The 13,138-nt window shown below is 37.8% G+C and overlaps 1 pseudogene; it reads left to right on the top strand.

The window, feature by feature from the left end:
- Positions 1-3,479: 3,479 nt before the first annotated feature.
- Positions 3,480-5,240, top strand: LOC125659916 (uncharacterized; annotated as a pseudogene).
- Positions 5,241-13,138: the final 7,898 nt, after the last annotated feature.

The following is a 13,138-nucleotide window of genomic DNA, read 5'->3' as shown; positions in this document are numbered from 1 at the left end:
TAGGAGAAGGGGGGCTGGTTTTAATCAGACTGGGTTAAATTTTACTCACCAATCGAAGGAGATGGACATTTTCAGAATCTAGAGGTGTCAGTCCGACATACCTAGACGTACATCGTGGCAGAACTTTCATCGCTGAATGTACTACATTGATATTGAACTTCTGATATTTAATTTTAAATCTAACTTTATTAAAACACGGGCTAAAAATCCTGAGGAAATGTATGCAATATATGATATATACTAATTTCAGTTATAAAACACTGGAAAATGGGGGGGGGGGTTAGTTAGAATAATCTAACTGCGTCTCGGGACAGGCCTGTCGTAGGAAATTACATCAGTTTAATGATAGAACATTCTATCGGGGGGGGGGTGTCCCCCTCTACTTACAACATTAATTTTCTATTATTTTTACATGCAAAGTTGGTTATTTTCACGTGTATGAAGTAAACCTATGCATTAAGATTTTTTATTAACGTTAACATATTTGTTGGCGTGATTACTGTAAAATTATACAGCAATATATTCGCGGCCTTCTGCACTGTTGATAATGAAGCTTCTCGAATATACTACCCAGAAGTCTTTACCTACTGTTATGCAAGCGCACTACGTTCCGGATCAAGGAAAGATAACTCATGTTTTCGGATTGGCCTATAGTCATAACAACAGCAACGACCAAGATACTTCCGGTGACAGCAGTCCCTCCATTTTCTCCGGATGCACCAGCAGTAGTATTCGATGCAGCAGATTCTAAATAAAAATATGACAATTATACTGTTGAATATAAAATAAAAATGTATATATTGATCATTGTATCATTTTGATGCATTAATAAGAAGGTGTTCAAAACAAAAAAATGAGGACCGCACTGAATACTTTACAGATGTAGTGGATCAAATGATAAAAGTACTTTTGATCATAAATACATTTAAACGAAAGAAACCTTTCACATAATTATATCTACACGGATAACTGACATTTCCGTCATACTTGAAATAATGAAATGAAATAAATATGCTGAAGAAATTTACCTGAGAAACCAACGTAAAGTAGCATAATTACAACCACAGCACATAGAAGAAATCTATCCATCTGAAGGAGAAATATAGAAATCTTTGATTAAGACATAAATATAGTGATCCACTTCTGCTTCCTACTTAGATATCTTATTGAAAGTAAATATTAACAGCAAACTAACACCTCAACTATATGACAAACGGGGTGATTTCAGCTTCTCCATCGTCAACTTCCCATATTTATGTAACAATATTCCAATATCACCTACATATGGAATTTATATCTCTCAACTGATTCGATACGCAAGTTAGCTCATCTGAACTGAAGGTTCAAGTGAGCTTTTCTGATCACATTTTGTCCGTCGTCCGTCTGTCTGTTCGTCTGTCTGTCTGTCTGTCCGTCTGTAAACTTTTTACATTTTCTACTTCTTCTCCAGACCACTGAGCCAATTTCAACCAAACTTGGCCAAAAGCATCCTTGGGTGAAGGGCTTTCAAGTTTGTTCAAATGAAGGGCCATGTCCCTTTCAAAGGGGATATCATCACAAACATGCAAGAATAGGATGGGGTCATTCAAAAATCTTCTTCTCAAGAACCACTGGGCCAGAAGAGCTCAAATTTACCAGAAAGATTCCTGACATATTGCAAATTCAAGTTTCTTCAAATCATGCCCCCGGGGTAGGATGGGGCCACAAGGGGGATCAAAGTTTGACATACAAATATATAGGGAAAAACTTTAAAAATCTTCTTCTCAAGAACCACTAAGCCAGAAAAGCTGAGATTTACATGAAAGCTTTCTGACATAATGCAGATTCAAATTTGTCCAAATCATGGGCCCCGGGAGTTTGATGGGGCCATAATAGGGGATCAAAGTTTTACATACAAATATATAGGAAAAATCTTTAAACATCTTCTTCTCAAGAACCACTGAGCCAGAAAAGCTGATTTTTGCATGAAAACTTTCTGACATAGTGCAGATTCAAGTTTGCTCAAATCATGGCCCCCGGGGTAGGATGGACCCACATCAGAGGATCAAAGTTTTACATATAAATATATAGGCAAAAACTTTTAAAATCTTCTTCTCAAGAACCACTAAGCCAGAAAAGCTGAGATTTACATGAAAGCTTTCTGACATAATGCAGAGTCAAGTTTGTTCAAATCATGGGCCCTGGGGATTAGATGGGGCCACAATAGGGGATCAAAGTTTTACATACAAATATATAGGAAAAATCTTCTTGTCAAGAACCACTGAGCCAGAAAAGCTGATTTTTACATGAAAACTGTCTGACATAGTGCAGATTCAGGTTTGTTCAAATCATGGCCCCCGGGGGTAGGATGGGGCCACAAGGGGGGATCAAAGTTTTACATACAAATATATAGGGGAAAACTTTAAAAATCTTCTTCTCAAGAACCACTAAGCCAGAAAAGCTGAGATTTACATGAAAGCTTCCTGCCATGATGCAGATTCATATTTGTTCAAATCATGGCCCCCGGAGGGTAGGATGGGGCCACAACTGGGGTGGGTGTCAAAGTTTTACATACAAATATAGGGAAAATCTTTAAAAATCTTCTTCTCAAGAACCATTGGGCCAAAGAAGTTGACATTTACATGAAAACTTTCTGACGTACTGTAGATTCAAGTTTGCAAAAATCGTGGCCTCCAGGGGTAGTTGGCGGTCATAATAGGGACTAAGGTTTTACATGCAAATATATATGGAAAGTCTTCAGATATGGGCCAAGGTGACTCAGGTGAGCGATGTGGCCAATGGGCCTCTTGTTATATCGAGACAGGCTACTGACAAACAATTTGATGGTGCAGGGGTTCCAACAGTTTCGTTTAAACTCAGCATTTCGCAAATGCTATGGTTGTTTGGCAATACAACCTATCAATGTGTCAAATGCTGTCTGGTGTGTTTCATACCGATTGTTGGACCATTCGTGGCTCACTGATTTTGACTACAGATAACTCCGTTTACCTGATTACGATATAGGGCTCATGGCGGGTGTGACCGATCGACAGGGAATGCTTACTCCTTCTAGGCACCTGATTCCACCTCTGGTGTGTCCAGGGGTCCGTTTTCGCCCAACTATCTATTTTGTATTGCTTATAGGATTTATGAGATTGATCACTGTCATCTTCACTTTCATAGGTAGTGATTGCTCCCTTGCCAAACGGTCGGCATTTTGAACTGAAAAATATGGGTCTTTCGGATAGGATCTTAAAACCAGTCTTGCAGCAGGCGTTGGCACTTCTTACAACAGCCCTTAGCGCTAATCATAGGTCTTAATGTATGGTACTTCAAGACGAGTGAAACATTCTCGAAGGGATGTAAAACAAACCATTAAACAAACAATAAATATTCCAATGCTTTCGTGATCGAAATTTAAAAGGTAGATTTACTCGTAACATGAACTTAAAACTATCACGATTGATACCTTTGTAACAAATCGTTAAAATTTTGGCACCATGGAATCAAAACAAATTACAGAAATTTTTAACATTATAATACAATCACAACCAAGCTACGATGATAATGTGGATCATGAACGGTTGTACGTTAACAATCTATTTGCAAGTGAGTGTGGCTGCAGTACGAACTGTTTTGTTGACATTTCGTCATACAAAGAACATGAATACCAGCTTTCTTTTAAGGCTCCGTGAGTTTACCAAAAGTGAGAGAGACATTTATATATTGTCCAAGTTAGAAGATCAGATAACCATAGCAGGAGAGGACACCACTAAAGGGAACAAGCGAGAACGTCAACGGTTCCATTACATCTTTCAAGGAATGAAAATATGCGAGAGTACTTGGCGCTCTATTTTCGAAATAGGACGTTCGGAATTTAAAAGCTTAAAGAAACAGTTCAAAGAAAACGGCATTCACAGATTGACCGGTTGGAAGTCAAACCATGGTCATCCATTTTGTGTAATTGAAGCTGCAGTATTGTTCATCAAGAGATTCGCTGACCAGTTTGGGTTGCCATTGCCTGCTGCCCCGCGAGCACGCGACGACACGCCACCAGTTCTCCTTCCGTGTAAAGCAGCAGTACATGCAAAGTACAAAGATGCCTGCCTGGAATCAAATAGCGCGTACGTCGAGTTATCTACATTCAAAGAAGCTTGGAATGCGTATGTACCTTTCATACAGTTCATGAAACCCAAAACAAACCTGTGCAAGACCTGTTATGATCTCCGTGAAAATATAGATGGTGCATTTAATGAAGAGACAAAGTTGGAACTCACACAGCGTCTGATTGACCACATAGACCAAGTGAAACAGGAGTGCGAGTTCTATAAAGAGTGTACTACTAAAGCACGGGATGAACTTCAAGATGTTGAAAAATTTCATGGCAGATATTCGCAGTCATGCTATGTACCTTATGAGAAAGTACATTATACGTTTGACTTTTCTCAATACGTGACTATTCCCCATTCTTCACAGCAAGTCGGACCACTTTTTTTCTACAACCCCGAAAGGTACAGATTTTTGGAGTATGTGATGAGAACTTTCCTCTTCAATCCAATTACCTAATAGATGAAAATGAAACTATAGGTGAAAATGGAAGTAAAACGCACGGACCAAATGCTGCATTGAGTATATGGCATCATTACTTCGACGCCAACAGCTACGGGGAAACAGCTTGCCATCTTCACGCCGATAACTGCGTTGGCCAAAACAAAAACAAAACAACTCTACATTATCTTGCATGGCGCTGCTTAAACGGACTCCACAAAAAAATAAATTTGCATTTTATGATAGCTGGTCATACCAAATGTCTGTGCGATTCTTGCTTCGGAATGCTAAAGAAGAAATATCGGCGATCAGAAGTTGACAGCATTGAGCATTTAGAACAAGTAAAAGAGCAATCTGCAAAGAGTAATACGGTAGCAAGATGTGGAGATTTTCAGTGGTTCAAGTGGGATGCTTTCTTCAATAGATATTGTAAGCCGGTGAAAGGGATCGGGAAATTCCATCATTTCATGTTCACAGCTGAGGAACCAGGCATAGTATATGCGAAACAAACGCTTGATACCCCAGCAGTACAAATTAATCTTTTTAAAGAACGAGTCGAATTAGATGGCATGCACACCGAATTTCCTGAAGTTATTTTGCCAGGTGGACTTTCTAAGGACAGAATGCGATACCTCTTCCGTGAAATCATACATGTACCTTATGTAAAAGCGCCGTACAAAGATGTCACGTGTCCCGCTCCTGAGGAGGAATGACTGTATAGGAATTTCATGAGACAAAGCTGAATCATTTGTATTTTTGTTTTACATCATTATGACATATTGAAAAAACTACGTGTATACATGTATAATAGAACATGTTATGAAAAACTCATGACGTCACAATTGAATCTAAAATATCGGTGTTTTTTAAAGTAACTTTATAAAGTGTGCCATTATCAAACTTCAATATCTTTGTTATTACTACAGATATTTAGGTCTCGTTTTCGATTTCCTAATCAGTATGTCATGCAACATCTAAATTAAAATAAAAATATCAAATTGTGAAAATTTTGCCATAAGGTCGATTTCTATCTGGCGAGGCTCATATATTAATCACTGTTCGTTATCTTCACCTTTTATATAACATGCTTTGAGATTTTATGAAAATGACAAAATTTTGATATTAAAAATTTCTGTACTTTTTCTATGACTATTTCCCGGTTTCTGAGAGGTAAAGAAAAATTAGTCTTTAAATACGAAGGGGCCAGATACCACGTGAATGCGTTGTGAACGGTATTGCGTAAGGAATGATCTTGTTATAGAAAAGATTCTTTCGAAATGCCCAAGGTGATAGATTCGTGAAATGATCAATATTGATTTCGTTTCGCAGCGACAACACATTGGATACAAAATTTAACTGAAGATATTTGTAATAAAGCGGAGAAAATTATGTGATTTCCGAACAGTCAGGTTGATAAGCTTGTGACATTTTATCCAGGCCTTCATAAACACCAATATCATTTTTGCCACATTTACTTTAGCAAATTCATTTCCTGACGACTACCCGGCACATAATATTATTATTCAGAAATCGTTTATGAGTTCTAAAGGAGATTTCCTGGGGCAGCATTGCATAGATTAATCTCGTTTGAGATTCGGCTTGGCTGGATAATTGGACTGACGCCTTCATCGAATCTCGGATCAGTCCTTCATAATTCGTGTCTGTAAATTTACATTCAGCTTCGATCGGTTCTAGCAATTAATGTTCACTTCAAATAATATCTCGTGATATTAAAGAGGCCCTATCTGTTTTATTTCATTAGGGACATTTAGTAACCACCGATACAGGTACTGTCAATCGCTAATAAAACAGATACTCTAAATCTGGTATGGACAGTTTTTACACATCACAAATAAAATAAAACAGACTATAGGAACTTTTCGCTTTTCGGAGATAAATAATTCCTGAAACTAAGAATTTGTTTAATAAATAAAGTCTTTTGTATGTTTGTTTGACCGTTTCCTTTCTTCATATTGTAGATAATCTTCTAAAACAATCATTATACACGCACTTTCTATAGAAAGTTCAGGTATAGTGTTGTGGTCCGTCCGTCCCTATTTCGCGCTTTCTTCTTCCAACTCCTCTTTCATTTTAAATAGTAATCAATTAATCTTTATGATAATGATAGATGGGGTCCGGTAGATGTGCAATAAAATTCCGAAGTATTCATTGTCACCCTGGGGGGCCAAGTAGACGTTCTAAAGGACGTTTATTTTTTACTAAAATCTGGTTTCCAGAACTCCTTACATTGTATGCAGTAGCAAAATCATCTTTTGGAATGTGATTGGTGGTGCCCTGTAGATGAGCAATAAGTTTTCAGAATTTCCATTTTCATCCTTGGGGCAAATGGGGGTAAAAAAACCGACGTTTTCAACGAAACAACCCTTGTAAATTCTTTTACATAACGAGTTGGGCAAACACGGACCTTGGGCATACCAGAGGTTGGACTAGGCGACAAGGATGAGCAAGCACCCCACGTCCACTTGTCATACCCGCCGCGAGCCCCTTGTCCCGATCAGGCAAACGGAGCAATCCGTAGTCAAAATCAATGTGTTAAGAACAGCCCAACAATCGGTATGACACACGTTAAACAGCATTTGACCCAATGATAGGTTGTATAGGCAAACTAGATCGTTATAACGACCATAGAATTTGCGAAAGGCGACCGACTTTAAACAAGACTTTTGAAACCCCTGTAACATCAACCTGTTTGTCAGTAGCCTGCCTCGATTTGGAACCTGATCATACGCAGAACAAATCCCTGTGTATCGAACCAGTCGAGAGACACAAACACCATATACAGGCGATGATGGAATACCGCTACACAAACACGGGGGATTCACGATGGAGAGGCTTAAATCATCCCGTTTGTCATGAATTATACTGGTGTAAAGCGTGTAGTTCATGTCCCCAAGTATTTTCAACAATGAAATTATTTCTTTGATGAAAGTTTCTCAAAACAACATTATGGTCAATTGTTTCATAATATATTACCATTATATGGTCATTTTTCAACGGCGGGTCAAAATTTGACACCTGCAGATGAAACAGCCGATATATTCATTATGAAAAGAAATATTTACTGCAAACTACATTATATGTACAAACACTACTATTATTTGTGAAAGAAGTCAGTATTCACTGTTCCTGATTATCGGGTCAATATTTACTGGTCAAGATCATTAGATCAATATTCACTGTTCCCGATCATCAGGTCAATATTTACTGGTCAAGATCATCAGGTCAATATTATTTACTGGTCAAGATCATTCAGAATGATAAAAGAACGACTTTTCTCTTCGAAGGACATTTTAATGATCATTTTCATATTTGCTTATACAAAAAAATCTGTTACACATCAAACTATCCAATCAAACCGCATGCGATCACTCATATTATGATCTGATGAGATGCAACTTACTCTAATTCTATTAGGACATAATCCATTAACTGCTCCTTAATTAGTCCCCAACATTCAATCTATATCGTTGAAAATAATTACGTACATTAAAGTTTTGAAATCACACGAAAGCTAGCTAAGCAGTATCTTCTGTTCATGCTATTTCTAAGAAGCAGTCCAACTGATTAAGATCCCAAATATCTATCATCACAGTTGCGATATAATTTCTTGATTTCATTTCTTAGTTTGGCGACTGGGTAGGATGAAGGTCTTCATAGTCTCATCATTATTTGTTCATAATCAGTTTTATTAAGCAATAAATATGGTAATAATCACCACACTTCCGGTAACGGAACGTCTCCACTCCTAGTATTGTTCCGTTTTTTCTGTGTTTTAGTCCTCCTTGATTATGTTTAGATGTATCATCCGAAGAGCTAAGCAATTCCTCATGTTCATCCTCACACAGCGCTAGTTGAGAACGGTCCCCTTTTCGCAAATTCATATGCTCCAGCCCACCACGTAATTTAAAATATAGTCCAATAAGGTGCAATGTTGTTTACAGATGCTTTTGAGGCTTGTCTCCACCTAGTACACCGCTGGACCTCAAAATGTTTTCTTCATCCTCCTTTATTAGCAACACTTGTTTCTTTGTACCACCGATATTATCCTTTGCCTTTGTTTTCATTGCATTATCCAAAGTGTTTCCAATTTGCAATAACTCATTATCTAAACTAAAAAATTGTTCTTACGTCCTAGTGTATCCATATACAATCGTAAGCAAATAATAAAACTGTACATCGTTTCGGATCCGTCAACCCCCCTTTTTTGCTTCACAAATAAAAGGTGATATCCTTCGTCATATGTCCTATATCAACAAGAAAAGGACTTATATCCGCACGGACTTTCGATATTTCATTGCCATATTTTTGCCACTCTTTGAATGTGTCAGCGACCCATCGTATTTTCGACTTAAATTTTTATGAAATCATTGAAATAAAATAAAATATTCTAAACTTAACTGTTTTGATTGCAGTTCTGAGATCTCCGTGTCTGTTTTTGATTTGTCGAAACGATATTCTTTTTCAACCTTCACTGCCGTCAAAACAAGTAAATCTTTGTCTGCATCGCTTATAACGGAACACTGGAGCGCATACGCTCATTTTGACACGATATTTCAATATTATTGTCATATTGAATTTTTTTCAATTCCAAGTATATTCGATATTAAATTATCCGTATCATAATGATAATCACTCTCCGTAGTCTCGGCCTTATGATGACGCTGAGTCAAGAAAATGTCACCACTGCTTGACGGATTCATATTGATATGACGATAGTCAAGTATGAACTGAATATTTATTGCGGTAGTCGGTTCGAATGACCTCTCCATAACGTGTACACTCAACACATCACGTAGACTACACAGATTCTTTACAATTGAATGAACATTGTGTCATTCAGTTACAGCAATATCTCCAGTATATGTATAGATTTTAAGCGGGTCAATGTACTTTTAGCGCTCCATTCCTTAACAGTAATGGGCCTCGGCACCTTCGGGGCCTCCACTCCATTACTTTTAAGGGATGAAGACCTAATCGTACATTAACCCTTACATAGAAACCACAGCAAATATTACAAATTAGGACTTTTTGTCTTTTCTTGCAGTAATGAACAAAACAAATCTAAGATTTTCATATATCATTGCCTTTCCCAATGACTGTCTCTCTTCCTCTGGGCCCAGGAAGAGAAATTATCCCCCTTATATAGAAGGTGACTGAGACCCACAATGAGAAATTCCTCTCAGTTTTAAATACTTCATACACATCGGTCCCGTTATTGAAAAGGTGAGCATGTATCATGTGATTTATTTTGACACTAATGTATATACTTTACAAAGATCCTGCAAGAATTACATGAAAAGTTTCTGCTTATGTTTGATGGCTTCACCGTTTTGGATTACAGTCTTAATCGCACATATTCTTAATAAAATGGGGGGGGGGGTCCATTTGATTATTTACCAGTGATAAATAATGTTAGATACCGCAATCGTCCTGTTGATAAGCTTGTTGCATTTCTTCCTGTTTTCATCAGATATTGCATTTTGATGTAAAGGTAAAGATGGCGAACAGTGATCAATTTCATAACTCTTATAAGGAAAATTAAAAGTTGGAAAAACACGGACACCTGGATATACCAGAGGTGGGATCAGGTACCTAGGAGGAGTAAGTACCCCCTATCAACCAGTTATACCCGCCGCAAGCCCCTCATCCCGATCAGGCAAACAGAGCAATCCGTTGTCAAAATCGGTGTGTAAAGAACGGCCAAACTATATCGTCATAACGATCATAGAATTAGAAGTACTGACTATAAACGAGACTGTCAAAACCTCTGTAATTTCAGTTTCTATATTTGCACTCTGTCTTGATTTAAAAACCGATCATACGCAGAATAAGGGCATGAAATCTCTTATTTTAAGAGGTCCTAAATACAGATAATTAAGGTATTTCAACAGGCAACAGAAATTCATCCCTATCATGAATTATGTCGAAGATTATGCCAGACGATGGAATTAATATGAACTTGAAACCGTGTCAGAATGAATAAAATGTATAAGAGGAATATTAGAATTACGTATTAGACACATCGACGACAATTTGTTTATTAGAAAAATAATTTTCATTTATTAATCGATTCGGTATATCCCTGTGAACTCGAAATAAAAGACACCAGAGTCGTCCATTTCTGCTTCATACTTAGATATTTTATTGAAAGTAAATATTTACGGCAAACTAACAACTCAAATTTATGACAAACGGGATGATTTCAGCTTCTCCATCGGCAACTACCCATATTTATGTAACAATTTTCAACTATCACCTGCATGAAAGGTGAATATAACTAACAGTGATCAATCTCATAATTCCTATAAGCAATACAAAAAAGAAAGTTGGGCAAACATAGACCCCTGGGTATACCAGAGATGACATCAGGTGCCTAGGAAGAGTAAGTATCCCCTATGGACAGGTCACACCCGCCGTTAGCCCCATATCCTGATCAGGTCAACGGGGTTATCCGTAATCATAATCAGTGTCCTAAGAAAGGCCTAGCAGTCGGTATGAAACTCGTCAGACAGCATTTGACCCAATGACAGGTTGTATTAGTAACCCAGACCATTATAACAACCATAAAATTTGCAAAATGATGACTTTAAACGAGATTGTTGAAACCCGTAATATTAACTTCTTTATCTGTAACCTGATCATATGTAAATTAAGATCTTGCGTATTGAATCAGTTGAAAGATATAAATATGCAGGTGATAACGGAATATTGATACATAAATATGGGAAGTTGAAATCATCCAGTTTATCATAAAGTTAAGTTGTTAGTTTGCCGGAATGACTTCAGCCCGGCTAACAGTGAAATTAGCACACGCAGGGTAGGACCGATCAACAGGAATACTTTCTCCCACCCCCACCTGCAGGGTGGGACCGATCAACAGGAATACTTTCTCCTACTCCCACCTGCAGGGTGGGACCGATCAACAGGAATACTTTCTCCTACTCCCACCTGCAGGGTGGGACCGATCAACAGGAATACTTTCTCCCACTCCCACCTGCAGGGTGGGACCGATCAACAGGAATACTTTCTCCCACCCCCACCTGCAGGGTGGGACCGATCAACAGGAATACTTTCTCCTACTCCCACCTGCAGGGTGGGACCGATCAACAGGAATACTTTCTCCCACTCCCACCTCTTTTATGTCCAGGGCTCCGTGTTTCTACTTCTCATATTTTTTTTATTCTGTATAAGAATTATGAGATTAATCACTGTTCATTATCTTTACCTTTTCAACAATCTAATTAAAATCAGATCCTAGAATACGTTCACAATCGCTACAATAGGATCTGACATAACCCCATAGGGGTCATGTCCGCATGACTTTTGGCTTGGAATATTCATAAGACTATCAGCCAGTCCGATTGCGTCATACAGACAATGATGGCTATTTAGGCGGTTCCTGGCAATTTGTAAACAAGCCTCTCTCCCACGAAGTTTATTCCACACTGTAAAATTGTATATTCTTGCATAACGAATTTCAAACTTTAGCAATAATGCCTAATCTATTCCGTTCATACAAACAACAAAACGTACAATATAAAATACATCCAAATTAAATTAATTGTGAATTCCGATTGATGTATGAAATGGGTTGGGTACGATTTGAATAGTTTTCAAGATGGTTTACTTAAATAACTCGAGGAATATAAAGCCAGTCGACGTAAACGGTGCATTGTGACGTCGCATCTAGCTGCGATGTGTTTTCTTTCAAACCAAACCATCGCAGCCATTTTCCTTGAATTGTGAACACCGACAATTTCATAGGCGACGCGATGATTGGCTAACAAAGTTAACATGAACATGACCCCCAATCGCGTTATGTCGGATTTTCTTACTGAGAGTATACGGCGCGGATCTGAGAAGTCTAATTTTAATTAGATTGCCTTTTCAATTTTGTCCAACGAAATATTACTTACCCTTTCTGAAATATAATATCCATTAACTGTACGTGAACGGATATCGGACCAATTCCAATTCAAATCAATCAAAAACGCCATATCATACACGTTTCCATAGCATTTTGATACTATAAAATCAGGATAATGTCATTTTGAGAGGAATCTCATCTTCGCTAGCCAAGTTTGACGATCCAGTGTTTCTCTATTCTACCTAGGCGGCTTTAGTCACTGAAATAGTGCTTCCTATTAATTCTATACAGAGTTATGTCCATTAGCATATTACTTATTTTTTGTCCAATAAAAGTTCGTCTTACTATCTTTCTCGGTATTTAACATTAGGACCTTCACGGGAATACACTCAGTACCAACAGAGAAGCTGTTCCATTTAAAAACTTTGAGAAAAATCTAGAATACAAGCTTACGATTGCTTCGTCTGGTTTTCATGCTTTGACATAGTCTGCATGGCAATCCAATCATGGGGGGTAGACATTACTGTTTATACGCAATTTTTAAGCACGATTTCATTGGATGCCCTGGAATCTCAAGGCGCGTTGTTTTGAAAGCTGCTAAATCCGCGTGTGAATAGACAAACACTCTGGATCTTCATCTTTGGCTAGCCAAGATGGGCAATTCAATATTGTAGGTTAAATCCTATCATGGTATTTGAGTTGTTTTGTAAAAAATATTTTAAA

The sequence above is a fragment of the Ostrea edulis genome, chromosome 1 (assembly GCF_947568905.1).
Source record: "Ostrea edulis chromosome 1, xbOstEdul1.1, whole genome shotgun sequence".
Lineage (NCBI taxonomy): Eukaryota > Metazoa > Mollusca > Bivalvia > Ostreida > Ostreidae > Ostrea > Ostrea edulis.
This window is presented reverse-complemented; position numbering and strand designations above follow the sequence as displayed.